A 14533-nucleotide genomic window follows, 5' to 3' on the forward strand; every position below is an offset into this window, starting at 1 on the left:
ATGTTGCCTGGCAGTGCCTTGTGTATGGGTCGTCGCTAAATGTAAATTTATTTCCTCCAGTAAGAGTCTAATACATCTTTCAAGAGGCAAGATGAAAACCCTACTTTTCTCTTGGGTTGGATGTCCAACTTAACAGAAGGGGGTTTAGAGGGAATTTTACAAATTAAGTAAAAATGGCCAAAAGTTATTGAGGATTTACCATGTTCCAGGCACTATGCTGCATGCCTCCAGGTCGTCTCATTTAATCATCACAGCCATCTTATGAGGTAGATTTTATGACTCTCCCTGTTTTATGGGTGAGAAAGCACATTTAGGTTTAAGTAAATGTCCAGGTCACATAGCTAGCAGCTGGGATTTGAACCCAGGACTGTATATGTGTCCAGGGTCAGTGTATTTGTAACCACCGTGCTGTGCAGCCAGAGTGGCTGTGAGTGATGCTTCAGTGTTTTAGTTCACTTCTCCCTCTTCTTCATCCTAGATTACCTTTAAGGCCCCTAATTGTCAACGACTACACACACACACACACACACACACTCTCTCTCTCTAGCCCTTTTCACACATTTCTCTTTTGAAGATACATTTTTTCATACCTTCTCCCATTTGCTATAAGCCCTGGTCTTGACGTGTTTTAAGGGGCTCCACGTTTTTAGGAAAAGATTGAGAACGTAAGCTTTATGGGGACCTTGAGGGCCTCTGTGGCGTCTGTGTTCGCCAATCCTTTGAATCACTTCTATTATTTTGTAGGACGTGCACAAGTTGTGTCCAAATGATGCAGAATAATTTATCCTTCATGATGACACTAATTGTTAAGTATTTAAAGTAGAAGATTCCTACCTCTAGTACTTCAAATTTGAGTGACTGTGACAGTGATTCAAGGGTTTGAGGGCTTCTGAAGGAAAAACCTGGAGTCCGTTGTTTTGTGTGTGTGCATGTGTGCCCTGCCGCCCTTGTTACCTGGGATGATGTCAGAAACTATGCTGACGTGGAGTCGAAGGAGAACAAGGAAAATTACACTGCTGTTGCGTGAGGTCCCGATGACTGTAGTGCTTGTTTTTAATATGTACATCATGCCTCGCTTCCTCAGCATAGATGATTTATGGGAGAAAACCGGTCAACAAGATGTTAGAAGAAATTCATCTCTGGGCTCCTCACCAAAGCCCAGATCTCCTCTCTGAAGGTCCTCCTCTACATTACTGCAAACGCTGTGCTATCACATGTGCCAGCACCACCAAGTTTTATATTTAGAGGAATTGATTTCCTGGCAAACAACAAGCCCCTGGAAGCTCAGCACCTCTTAATACTCTGCATCGAGTTACCAGAAGTCCTTTTAATGCAGAGGCTTTGTGAGAGCATGATTGTAATGGTCAAAGTTGTCTTATTGGGGAGATGGGCGTGTCTTATTTTCCCTAATGACATAGAAGGGAATGAAAAAAAGACTTCATGTTGTTTTTATCTTGCACACAGCAACCTAAGCCCAGCAGGCGACAAAAAGCCTTTGCTGTTGTTATATCCTTTGAGAATGACGTCTGCATCTAGGCTGAAGACCCTCAACTACAGAGGAAAAGAAGTTTTACAGATTAGCCACAGAGAAAGGGACATTGCCACATTCTAGGGCACCTAGGTTTGCAAGAATCCAGCCAAGGACACAGCTTTGCCTTATTTCTTACGTCTAATATTTGCTCTGGTGTTTCACTGCAGGGACCTAGATTTAACTGGAATGCTCCTCGAAGGGCTATTTATTATGAGCCGTGTGTGTCATAAGTATAAATCCATCTTCAAATATTATATTCACAATTTAAATATTCACAATTTAAAAATTCTTCTTAGATAGCTTCATTTTCAGCAGAGGATCTTCCTTTTTTTCCCATCAGGCAGGAGAGAGATCTGACCTTTGTCATCCTTAGAGTTTTTCCCAGCTCCCATTTCATGGCGCGCTGGGGATGCCCAGTCATTTCCGCTGAGATGCCTCTTGTCTCAGTGTGCACTTTCTCTTAACATCTGACAGCTCTCTGTTGCTTTCTGATTGTAAGTGGCTCGTAGAAATCATTTTGTTTGTTGAGGCTGGGCATCCAGTGCATGCCATCTCCTCTCCATAGGTCATTCCTTACATTGGCCCAGCTGGACCGCATGCAGATGATTCAGCTCACACATGCATTGGCATATGCAAACAAAAGCTTTTCTTGTCTTTACTTAGAATTGGAGTCAGGTCTAGAGAGAAGCCATGAAAGAGAAATTCCAGGGTTGGAACCTGTATTAGTCTCTTCAGGCTGCTGTAACAAAATATGATGGGACTGGATTGCTTAAACCACATTTATTGCTCACAGTTCTGGGCAGTCCAAGATCGAGGTGCTGGCAGATTGGGTTCCTGGTGAAAGCCCTCTTCCGGGTTTACAGACAGCTACCGCCTCACTGTGTCCTTGCCTGGTGGAGTGAAATAGAACGCGTGCATGAGTAAGCTCTCTGATGTCTCACGAAGGCACCAATCCCATCCTGAGGGCCCCATCCTCATGACCTCATCTAAGCCTAATTACCCCTCAAAGGCCCCACGTCCAAATACCACTGGAGTTAATTTCAAGATGTAAATTTTCAGGGCGTACAAACATTTCAGTCCAAAACAGGGTCCCTTTTCAGATCAGCTGGATGAACCTACAGATGTGTTAACTGGAGAAGCAGAAGAACCTAGGAGAAGCATCTCCCTCTTAAACGTGCAGACACTTCTTAAAAATATCAGTTCCAGGACAGGGGAGGCACAGGTGATCCTTTCCATCGTAATGTGGAACATCTCTGCATATTCAATTTAATAGGATATGTGCTCAATGCTAACAGCACGTCTGAACAAATTTCATTTATTTATGCCAGGTGGAGGAATTCCCCTGTGGTTACATCCTCCCCAGAAACCACCACTAAGCTCTGACATTTATTAAACTCAGAACCTGAATCATTAGCAACTAGTTCCACTTTGCTCAAGGATAGTGAGGACACCCTGTGTATAAGGGGAAGTATTTGCCTTTTATGTTTTGAGTGTAGCAAAGAAGGCAAACAGAACGACATCTTCATATTAAGGGTTTGGAAGGTTATATCCTGCCACAGGGGTAACTAATGAGCATTCCCATGTATGTGGCCCTGATTGTGTGCTTCTGAGAAGAAAATGCTACTTCTTCTTTCTCTCCTCTCTATTCAAGGTTGCCCAGCCTTTGGGGGGAAATATTGTGTGTAACTTCTAATTTTTTTTTTCAGTTGGATTAGCCACATTCTGAAGCTGAGCAGTTCCATCCCAAGAATGAATGAATCCTCTCTAGACTGTAGATTGGAGAACTAGAGCCTTTTATGCCTAGATCTTAATTAAGGGAACGACATCTATCTCAGGTAGATGGGAGTATCAGATTCAAAAAGAGAGAGCTCTCGCGTTGGTGGTATAGTGGTGAGCATAGCTGCCTTCCAAAAAGAGAGAGCTCTCCCCAAGGACCCCTCCCCATTCCTGTCACCATGAATGCTCATTATGTTTCCTTTGGCTCACTGGCTCTAGATGAGGTACTGATGGGTGAGGGAAAGCAAAGGGACAAGAGGAGGGGATTTTTGCCCCAAGGATCTGATAAATTAGTTGGAGAATGTATACACATGAATATGTTTAGTAACAATTTCAGTTGCATGTGATTAAAAGCGAGAATGAATTGGAAGATAGTTTCTGGAGGACTTGGTTCATCGAGTTGGAATCCCATGGGATGCTTGTTGAAACAGATTCTTGGGTTCTACCCTCCAGAGTTTCTGATTCTATCAGTCTGGGGCGGGGCCAGTAATCAGGATTTCTAACAAGTTCCCAGCTGGTGCTGCTGCTGCTGCTGATCCAGAGGCCACAGTTGCTGACTGCTGCTCTTGGAAGGAGATCAGGGAACAGAGAGGTGATGACGAAAGGTATGGTTAATGTGTATTGAGATGGTACTTCCTGCCGTCCCCCCAGTGCTGCAGTTACCCACGCTTCTGTTTTCTGGCCCCATTTTAAGAGGACAGCTTGTAGCCCTCTAAAATATATCCACTTTTGATATCATAAGCAGGGAGCATGCTTTTTCCTATAATTAGGTAATTCTCCACAAGGAGAGGAAATTTATACCATCTTCTTGGCAACAGTAGAAGGAGAGAAACAATATTCTTGGTTTTGCTTAGCCATTATTATTTTCTCTTTCACCATTCTCTTACTTTCAGCATTTGCCCCTACATTCCCTAAAGTAAATTAAGAATTTGTTTCTGCAGCCAAATGCAAATAGGAAACACGTGTTTTTGAATTCACAACCAATTAAGTTAAAATTAGGAAAATGGAGAGGAGAAACATTTAGAAATTATGTAGGGTGAAGAGTTCAGAAAACAAGCTTCCTTGGAAGGAGTTATTTCATGCTTTTTAGAAGAGCACTTGCTGACTGAGTATATATACATTTCTAGAGAAGAAATGCATTAAGTTTCCTATCCCCTAGAAGGCGGTTTGCCATAATGTTTTACTGCAGCGAAATGGGAGGTTTTATTGCTATGAAGTTAGTAGCAATTCAGATGATTTTACTCCTAAATATGTGTTCCTACTACTTTGTATTACTTAGGGAAAAGTATTCTGCAGTTTTTAAATTTTTTTTAGCAAGGAATCTTTACTTAAATGCACTTGAATCCTTACTTAAATGCATCTGAAGTTCCTGTCAAATACCAGTACAAACAAAATACAAAGTTTTCCTACAATATCTCTGTCCGCTGCTGAAACCAGCTCTTAATCTGCCAATAACTTAATGCTGACTTAATCAAGTTGATTCTGGACATTTTGAGCAGGAACAAGTTACCACAAGTCCTACTCCTCTCCAACCCAGATCTTGCAGCTTTATCCCTTTCCTCTATTCTCTTCCAGTGATACACGTTCAACTCCCCAAATACGGTGATATTAGGATTTAGGGGTTTAGTGAAACTTGGTGTATATTTCATAGGACAGTAGTTCTTTGTTTTACTTTATGGTAATTTTGCGAGTGCTTGCTTGCATGTGGTTCTTAATATAGAGAGCAGCTTGTTATTTTTTTCCCCTACTTTTTTCAGCAGCATTTAAAAAAATACCACTCTCTAAGGTAATGTTCTATCTTGCAGCATACCAGTGCATATGTATAATTAAGCACTAAGGAGGACGGTACTATTTTTTTTTTTTTTGCAAAGATTTTAACTACAGGATCCGAAAATAATCCTTTGGATGTGACAGTGCATGTTACATGAGGTCTATTACTTTTGTTCTATTTTTACTTCTATGAAGATTGAGGACCTGTTTTCAAGAGAGGACATCATTTCTCTAAATGTTTTCTTCCAAGTTTTGTCATGACAAGGAAACAACTGAATTGTACTATCAATTTCTGGAAACAGTTACCAATTTTTTCTTAATTTGGAAATAGCATTGGAACAGGTTAGGAGAGGATAGCTGAGCCTGATTTGTACATAATTCTGTTCTTGACTGCTATCTTTTCAGAATAATTTTAAGACATTCCCCTTCTTCTTTCTTAAGATGGTAGAATCCTCTAACAAGACTCTTTTATCTCCAGTTTCTCTTAACACTAGAATTTTAGTGATTTCAGAGTCTGCTTCCATTTTTAACTATTCTCTTGAGTGTTTTTTTTTGTTTTGTTTTGTTTTTTAATATTTATTCTTTCTGTTTTCAGAGTTCTTGATAGTTTTCATGCCATGGTGCACATTCAGTGACCTTACTCTCTTGTAATTTTTGTCTTATCTCCCAAGATGCTTCTCAAAACAGTCAAGTAATGACTATATATTTGATATCATTAATCTTTGAGGAGAGGGAAGGAGAAATATAATTCATCTCTTATATATGGTTGAATAGCACTTGCAAATTTGACCTTAATCTTAATTCCCAAAATATATGAATAATGCTTTTACTACTAGTTGGTATGATCTGTTTCCTTTATGGTTTATTTGTAAGAGTAGGCATCATCTAAAAGGAGAGGAAGAATCTGATTTCTGGATTCTCCTGAACCTTTCCCAGGCTGCCGTGTCTGGCCCAGAGTAAGCACTTGACTGAAGTTTGAGTGAATTAATTAATTAATGAATAAAGGAAAATGGAAAGCTTTAAGGAAAAGTATGCATATTTTAGTCATGGGCTCAAGGTAGTTACTAAACTGTACTATAAAAAAGATAGAGCTTTTGGTTTACTTTATAACTTTAAAATGTTTTTATTAGACTTTTTTTTTTAGAACAGTTTTATATTTACAGCAAAATTGAGTGGAAAGTACAGAGGTTTCCCATATACCACCCACGCCCAAACATATACATGGCCTCCCCCATTATCAACATCACCCACCAGAGTGATTGGTATGTGTGTTATAGTTGATGAGTCTACAGTGTGACACATCATCCCTCAGACTCCATAGTTTACATTAGGGTTCACTCCTCAGTGTTGTCTGTTCTGTGGGTTTGGATAAATGTATAATGACATGCATCCACCGTAGCAGGATCATACAGAGCAGTTTCACTGCCCTAAAAACCCTCTGCTCTGCCTGTTCATCCTTGCCTCCACCCTAACCCCTGGCAACCACTGATCTTTTTACTATCCTCATAGTTTTGCCATTTCCAGAATGTCATGTAGTTGAAATCATACAGTATATAACTATTTTAGATTGACTTCTTTTACTTAGTAATATGCATTTAAGGTCCTTCCATGTCTTTTCATGGCTTGATAACGCATCTCTTTTTAGTGCTGAATAATTTCCGCTGTCTGGATATATCACAGTTTATTTATTCATTCACCTACTGAAGGACATCTTGGTTGCTTCCAAGTTTTGGCAATTATGAATAAAGCTACTATAGATATTCATGTGCAGGTTTTTGTATAGACATAGTTTCCAACTCTTTTGAGTGAATACAAAGTAGCGTGATTTTTGGATTGTGTAGTTTTGTAGGAAATTGCCTCACTGTCTTCCAGAGTGGCTATATGGTTTTGCATTCCCATATTGCTCCACATCCTCACCAGCATTTATTTGGTGTTGTCAGTATCCCAGATTATGGCCATTCTAAGAGGTGTTTAGTGGTCTCTTATTGTTTTAATTTGCATTTATCTGAGGACGTGTGTTGTGGAGCATGTTTTCATATACTAATTTGCTCTCTATATATCTTTAGTGAGGTGTCTATCAAGGTCTTTAGCCTGTTTATTTATTTTTTTAAATCAGGTTGTCTGTTTTCTTATTCTTTAGTGTTAAGAGAGTTCTTTCTATGTTTTAGGTAAGTCCTTTATCAAATATATCTTTTGCTATTATATTCTCCCAGTCTGTGGCTTGTATTTTCATTCCCTTGAGCTGAATTGATTTTACTTTAATTTTTGAGTACATGGCATAGTCACATTGTATAAAATTTAAAAGATGTTGTATTCATTTCTTGGGGTTGCCATACAAAGGACCACAAACTGTGAGTGGATTTAAACAACAGAAATTTATTCTCTCACAGTTCTGGAGGCTACCAGTCTGAAACCAAGGTACTGTCAGGGCCCTGGTCTCTCTGAAGGCTCTAGGAAAGCATTCTTCCTTTCCTCTTCTAGCTTCCACTGGTCAAGAGATAGCCTTGGCTTGCAGCTGCATCACCCCAGTCTCCGCCCTTGTCATCACGTTGGGCTCTCCCTGTGCACCCCTCTGTGTCTGCATCCAATTTCCTCTCTTCTTATAAGGACATTAGTCATTGGATTAGGGCCCACCTCAATCCCCTACCACCTCACATTCATAGATGTGGGGCGTGGTGTTAACGCTTGAACGTATCTCTTTTAGGGGGCACGTTTCTATCCATTCAGATGTCCCCAGGTCACCCAGCTGCCCTACTCAGAGACTAGCAATGTTATTTTAGTTATTTTAAATAGCTGCAATGAGTCTAGAAATGATAATGGGGGAAAGTCTCATTTTCTCCTTGAAGAATCAATTTTTTTTTCTCATCTGTTTCATTCATCAAAACTTCCTGGTTTTCAGTCATGTCCTCAGCTAGGTTCAGGGATGGGGAAGAAAAGATGAAATGTTCAAGTACAAACTAAATATAGTGAACCTGTATTAATCATTGAGTGAAACATATTCTATATTCATGTGAGTCCCTCATTAAATGTCAGACATTGTGTGTGTAGCACTTAATCACTTACTGGCACAAAGTAGATTGTTGCTAGTTTTAAATCCAATAATATTAAAGCCTATATCATTGGTTGTGAGATTTCTTATTTAGATATGTGTTATTAAATGGTTTTGAATTGACTTTATTGCTAGGTCTGTATTATATTGTGAAAATGATGCTATTAAAATAAGGTACAACTATATTGAATCAGGAGGAATTTATGAAGGGTTGTTCTGTTCCATGATACATAACAAAATAGTGTTAATATCCTATACCTTCTAAAGATATAAAATATATGTACAAAAACTGTATACAGTGCTGCATAGTAGCATATTAAATGATCTGCAAAGCCCTGCAGTAAGCAACCAACATGTCTAACTTTGTTTAGTCTACAGTTTCCCATAAATCTATTTAAAAAAATTGTACCTCTCATTACTATTATTCCCTAGAATATGCTTGGAGAAATGAGGGTTTAAAAGCAGAAGATAGAGTTAAAACATTAAGTCAGAAGCCAGGCAGTGAATTAGGGCAGAAAGGCAGAACTTTTATGCTGCCTATCTCCATTTGGAGGGGAGTTATGCTCTTTTTGTTGCCAGAGGAACCATTGACTTTGCTGTCTAAGAGGTGGTGAGGGGTGAAGGATAGGAGAAAGAGCCTGGGTTTGGGGGTTAGACAGGTCTGGTGTGAAGCCCAGCACTGCCATGTACTAGTTATGTGACCTTAGGTGGCTACGTTTTTCTTTACCTATATGGGAGGAAAACACAGTTCCTATCCTTGAAGAATTTGCCATCTCATTGGAGGATGAGACTTGAAGACCTATAGTCATATAACAAGAATATGATTATTGATTTAAGAGATACACACAGTGGTTGAGAGTTTTTAAAGGAGGTGGAAGCCAGCCAAGAGATATAAACAGTGGTTGGGAGACTTCAAAGGAGGTAGAAGCCAGCCAATTGTGGACAATCTGGAAATGCTTCACAGAAGACCTGGCATTTAGATAGGCAGGTCTTCATGGGTTAGTAAGACTGACATTTGGAGACCCGATAGTGAGGAGTGCATTCCAGGCAGAGCAAAAGGCAAGAGCAAAGATATGAAGACAGGAAAGGAAGGACATTTAAGGGATAGCAAGTGGCCTTATTTCTCCAGAGACAGTGGAGATTAAGAAGCCATTCTGCTTTGTGGCCCATGTGCTGTAAAGGACCCAGTGGTACAGATAGTTGTAGCAGTGCTGGTGTAAACGCAGGCAGTATTGGTAGCTTTGAAGTAGACTAATGCATTTAATCATCACTGTGGTACCATTATACCAGGTAAATAACCTTGTACTTGAATAAAATTTAGCTTTTGCTGGATGTTCGTAAAAATTTGGCCCCTCTACTAAAGTGTCAGGACACTTAGTAGAGTGACCAGTAATATAAGACGGCACAGAGTCCCCATACAGTGAACAGGACCAGTTTCATAAATATTTCAGGATTTCTAAATTATCTTCCCAAATTAGTGTTGAGGGAAAGTGTAAGAGATGAATATGGCTTTAACACCATTCAGTAAGGTGAAACCCCCTTAACCTCGGAAAGTTTACTGGGCTAATGTGCGGCATGAGTCCTGTGGAGGGCGATCTAGCCTGTGGTGTTTCCCAAGCTCATGCGACCTCAGAACCCATTTTCTCCGGAGTTTGTATTAACATCTCCCCAAGACGTTCTCTTCCAGTCATCAGGGTCAGCGTTCTTTTTACCTGTGGAGCTTTGTCAAAAGCAGATGATCTACTTACCCTTCTCCTTACCTGTATCCCCTTCCAGTGTATCAGCCTTTTGGTGGGGTAGGGGCAGGACAGGTACTCAGAGAGCTAGGAACAGTGTAGGCTCCCCGGCAATTCTGATAGCTCTTGTTTATGCCTTGAGCCCCCCCCCCCGCCTTTTTTCTGTTTTTTTGGGGAGGTAATTAGGTTTATTTATTTATTTTACGGAGGTACTGGGAATTGAACCCAGGACCTCATGCATGTGACGCATGCACTGTGCCACTGAGCTATACCCTCCCTCTCAGCATCATACTTTTTATCCCACCCCTTCCTTGACCTGGCCTAAGAGATCATAGATCATTCTGTCAGTTGTGTGAACAGTTAAGGCTCACTCTCCTAATCCCTAATTGTTAAACTTTTGTAAGAAAAACCTTAGTAAAAAGTTGTGAAGAAAAACGTAAATACAAGTATGTGAGCAGAGGCAAAGTTGGTTGTAGACCACCTCTGGGAGAGCAGTAGAGCGTTGGACTAGAGTGTAATATGCCTGGACTATAATCATGTGAGGAAATATATGTTAGAATTTATAAGCTTATTGCTAAGTCTGATTAACTTCGCTCTGAATATTTTAAATCTACATTGATGTATCTTTGAACTAAACAATACAGTGTGGAGACAACTTTCTGCTACAGATTGGGGTTTGATGTTTTGAAATCTAAGAAAAGCGAACTCATAATTTGGCTCATGGTTATCAAGGATCCGCTCTGCAGCTGCTATTACTTCTCTTGGACTCTTGTCTCTCAGATTGTTAGCACTTTTTAAAGAGATCAGAAAGAAGATAAAATTCAAGTTTTTACTACATGTCATCATCTCTGGAAGCAGGAGAGATTACGATTAATCACTAGAGTCCTGGAGTTTATTTATACTTGGCTAATAGGTATCACTCATTTCAGTAGAAATCATTATTCTTTTGGCTGTATTTCTCTTTTTAATCTTAAGTGTTTGGTATTTTGACAGGGATTTCCATGATAATTTTTTCTGTATAGTTTTCAGGTAAAATTATATTTATCTATATAATATTATATTATTATTATACAGTATATTAATTATATAGATATAATGAGTGCCTGTTAAATGTAGTATCAGGTAGCAGACCAGTAAAGGCCATCTTCAGTAATTCTTAGAAGCAAGCCATCTTCACTTCCTCACTGAGTACCTCAAAATATACTGAACTTGCTTTCTTCTCATCATCAAAATGCATATACTTCTTGTTGGGAATTATAACATCTCTCCTTTTTTGTGATGGATAAAATTTTTCTCGATATGGAAGGCAGGGAACCAATACAGGTAAATGCCTAAAGGAATGTGTATAAGTTGCCAAAATTTATACCTCCTGAGATGTTTCTGAAAGCATCATAAATAGCATATAGTGAATGCCTTCCCTCTAGCTGAGCTATTGAAATAGCTCCCTCAGCATTTTTGTTAAATAATATCCCTGGGACATGAACCAAATAGCATTTCCTGTTCAGTCTCATCTGTCATTTTCCTGATTCCACAAACTAGTCTCCAGATGTCAAAATATGAAGGTGAAAGTGAATGAAATTGTTTTTACTTACAGAGCTCCCTAAATCAAACCAATAGACCATGATTACCCTCTGCTCTCCATGCCCCATTAGATTGGCCTGTGGTCCCAAAGTAAAGGCTTGACCCTATGAGTTTCTAAGTCATCTTTAACCTTTATTGTAGTTTAAAACAACATACCATGCTTGAAGGCCATTTCACCTGAGTTATGTAATTTGTTTTACAAATTCTGCCAAAGTGAGGTTATGATGGGCCTTAGATAATCATTGTAGCAAATACTTCTAGAACCTATACAAATACTACACTGAAACTGTTGCCATTTTAATATCTCCAGCATTGCAAGAAAGATTTAGATTGGTTTCTGTTGCAAGTACTTATGAGTGTGCCTTCAAGGAGTGGAAGATAGGTGAAAATGCACTTTGAAACATCAAAGTGCTATGTAAGTATTGGGTGTTATATTGCTTTCGTGGAGTTTTGATTTATCTGTCCTGTGTGCATTTTAGGTTTCCAGTTGTACAAGTTTTATAATATTCTATTAAGGGAAAATGGCTCATGTGGTCTTCTGAATTTCTTCTCAGCTGAAAGCTTGAGAATTAATAATTTTAGAGAAGGACTCATAAATATTACTCAGTTGAATTGCTTCATTGTTTCAGATCAGAAACAAAGACCTAGAGAGGTGAGGTACCTTGCCCAAGATCACATAGCCAGTTAGTGGTAGAGCTGAGACAGGAATCATCTAATCTCTGGATCCCTGGCTTGTTATTTATTCTTCAGTTGAAGAGATGTTGAATCTTATTTAGCAACAAGGGGAACAACCACAAAGCATGTTGGCTTTGCCCATTTTGTTAGTATATATTCCTTCCTTCCTTCCTTTTTTTCCTTCCTTCTTTCCTTCCTTCCTTTGCATAAAAATATACTCAACAAATCTGCCTTCAAGAGATTTGATTTTCCCGTAATCATGCATCATGATCAGTTTAGAAGTGTAGATCTAATGATTTTGAAATTCTGGATTCCTATGATATTTTAATTCACTTCATAAGGACTTGTTAACTTATTGTTCTCTGTTTTTATTTCTTTTTGCTAAACCACATGTCTTCTATTTTTTTCTCCTATGTCTTCTATTTCACTGTGCCTTGGGGAAGAAAAACCAATTTTCATAGCGTCTGTCTGATGTTACATTCACATTATTGCTTAAGAACAGGGGTTAGTTAGATGTATCTTGGGACTTTACTGTGTGCAGCCTCACTTGGAGCTTCGTCCTCACTTTGGTGAGCCTGGTGGGGAAAGCTCTTAATGCACCATTTTTGAAGATCTGCCTGAGTTCCCGCAGGGCTACTTTTCACCTACTATTTTCATCTGGGTCATCACTGTGCCTGCTGAACTTCACTGTTCTGTGATAGACAGTAGGAATAATAGTTGTCCATTCTGCATCTTAGAATGTGACACTCATAACATTTCTGAGAAATGTTTAAAAGAGTGCTTTGTTTTGTTTGGGGTTCTTGATCTTTTGGGTATATTGTCTCAATAGGGACACCCCCAATATCTGTTAAGGAAGAAGAAAGGAGGTGGGGGACGAGGAAGACAGTGACGACGAGGAAGAGGAGAAAATGTTTTATAAATCGAAAAATGTAGTTTAAAGATAGTATAAAGTGGTCTAATATCGTTAGGAACACAGCACACACACACACCCCTGCTGCCTCAAGATTTTTTCTTGATACCTTAGGACCAAGCAATTGCTCCATTCTGCAATTTGCTGTTTTTTCTTATCTTTCAACATCTTACCCTTCCCTAAAGTCCCCTCTCTAATGCTGCTGCTTCTTTAAGTTTCTCTGATTCCTCTTTCCCGTCCCACGTTAGGTGGGGTATCATAGTTATTACTTTATTTTACTTAGTCCTGAACTAGAATGAAAATTTCTTCAAGGACTGCTCTCACGAAACATCCAGGAGACAGTCTTGCACATTATAGTTGCTCAGTAATATTTGTTAAATTGATTTTGAGGGAAAAATGCATCTTTAAATATTGTTTCTCAATTCCTCCCTTATAATTTTACTTTGAGTTATTTACCTAGAGTTTAAACAATAGTGTGGGGAAAAATCTTTAACTTCAAATGCCTTTCAGTATATATTCTTTTGTTAACTGGAATTTTAGTGATTGAAAAGTGATATTTTAGAAGATTATAGTTTATTTTATAAATCAATTCAGCTGCCCATCTTTTTTATTAAGAGCTTAATTTTTAAATCTTATTTTCCATTCATGTTTTTCTTTTTTCTCTAGTGATCGTATTTAAGTATTCAAAATTAATAACTAAGTCTTGGGCAAATAATTCCTCAAAAATTATATTTATTTCTTAAAAGGAAGTTTACTTCCATTTACTCATAGCAAGTTAATTCTTAGGATAAAAACATGTTGTCCTAAAGATTGATAACATGTTCAAGATGCTAACCTTCCTATCCCCTTTAAAAAGCAAGTATAGGAGCCATTGTGAGCAATGATGCTTCACATTTCATTTTCCACTACCAGAGTATTTTAAAGTGATAAAAATCTTTTCTTTGTCAACATTATGGTCAAAAAGAAAATGTATTTATTGGCTGAGAGCCTTGTGTTTCTGATAGCTTTATCTGGAGTTATGATAGAAATTTTGACAGAATCATAACTCAAGTTGACACTAATAGGAATCACTTCATTACGGTCTTGCCTAGCCTTATTAGGTCAGTTGGCAATTTTAGATAATCAGATGGCTCTCTGACCAAGTAGAAATGGTGCTTTACTTTTTGTGTTTTAACCTTTGGGTCTCACAATAAGTGTAGCTGTGTGTGTGCCCTTCTTTTGACTATTAACACCTCTTTAGCTGTGATTACTAGTCTTCTCACGGGGGCTGACGTTTCTAATATTACTGACTTTTGTAGAGATTCATTATCGGATGATGCCTCTGGAGTCTCTGACTAGAATGGTCCCTCTTTGCTTTTCCTAGTCTTCTGCTCTGACCCCGCCATGTGCCTCTAGAGTGGAGGTAGTCTTTAATCCTAATACAGAGAAGTGTGGAATGGGGCAGAAACCAAGAGAGAGCTCAATGCTAGCATTGGTTCTGAAAGCTAATGAGCTTTAAAGCTTTG

General features: G+C 38.8%; 1 protein-coding gene and 1 non-coding gene across 4 annotated transcripts in view; one reads left to right on the plus strand and one right to left on the minus strand.

Moving 5' to 3' along the window:
- PPM1L (protein phosphatase, Mg2+/Mn2+ dependent 1L) overlaps positions 1–14533 on the plus strand; it is a 261588-nt gene that overhangs the window by 106707 nt on the left and 140348 nt on the right. The window contains exon 1 of one of the 3 annotated variants that reach the window (XM_072960234.1): positions 3892–3912. The exons of the other annotated variants lie outside the window; for them this stretch is intronic. The gene's annotated coding sequence lies outside the window, so the exon portion shown is untranslated. Of the gene's footprint in view, positions 1–3891; positions 3913–14533 lie in introns of those variants that run through there. 3 annotated transcript variants of the gene reach the window in all.
- TRNAV-CAC (transfer RNA valine (anticodon CAC)) lies at positions 10067–10139 on the minus strand. The gene has a single exon. It is a non-coding gene; the product is annotated as a tRNA-Val (tRNA).

This window comes from Vicugna pacos, chromosome 1, assembly GCF_048564905.1.
Source record: "Vicugna pacos chromosome 1, VicPac4, whole genome shotgun sequence".
In the NCBI taxonomy this organism is placed as follows: Eukaryota; Metazoa; Chordata; class Mammalia; order Artiodactyla; family Camelidae; genus Vicugna; species Vicugna pacos.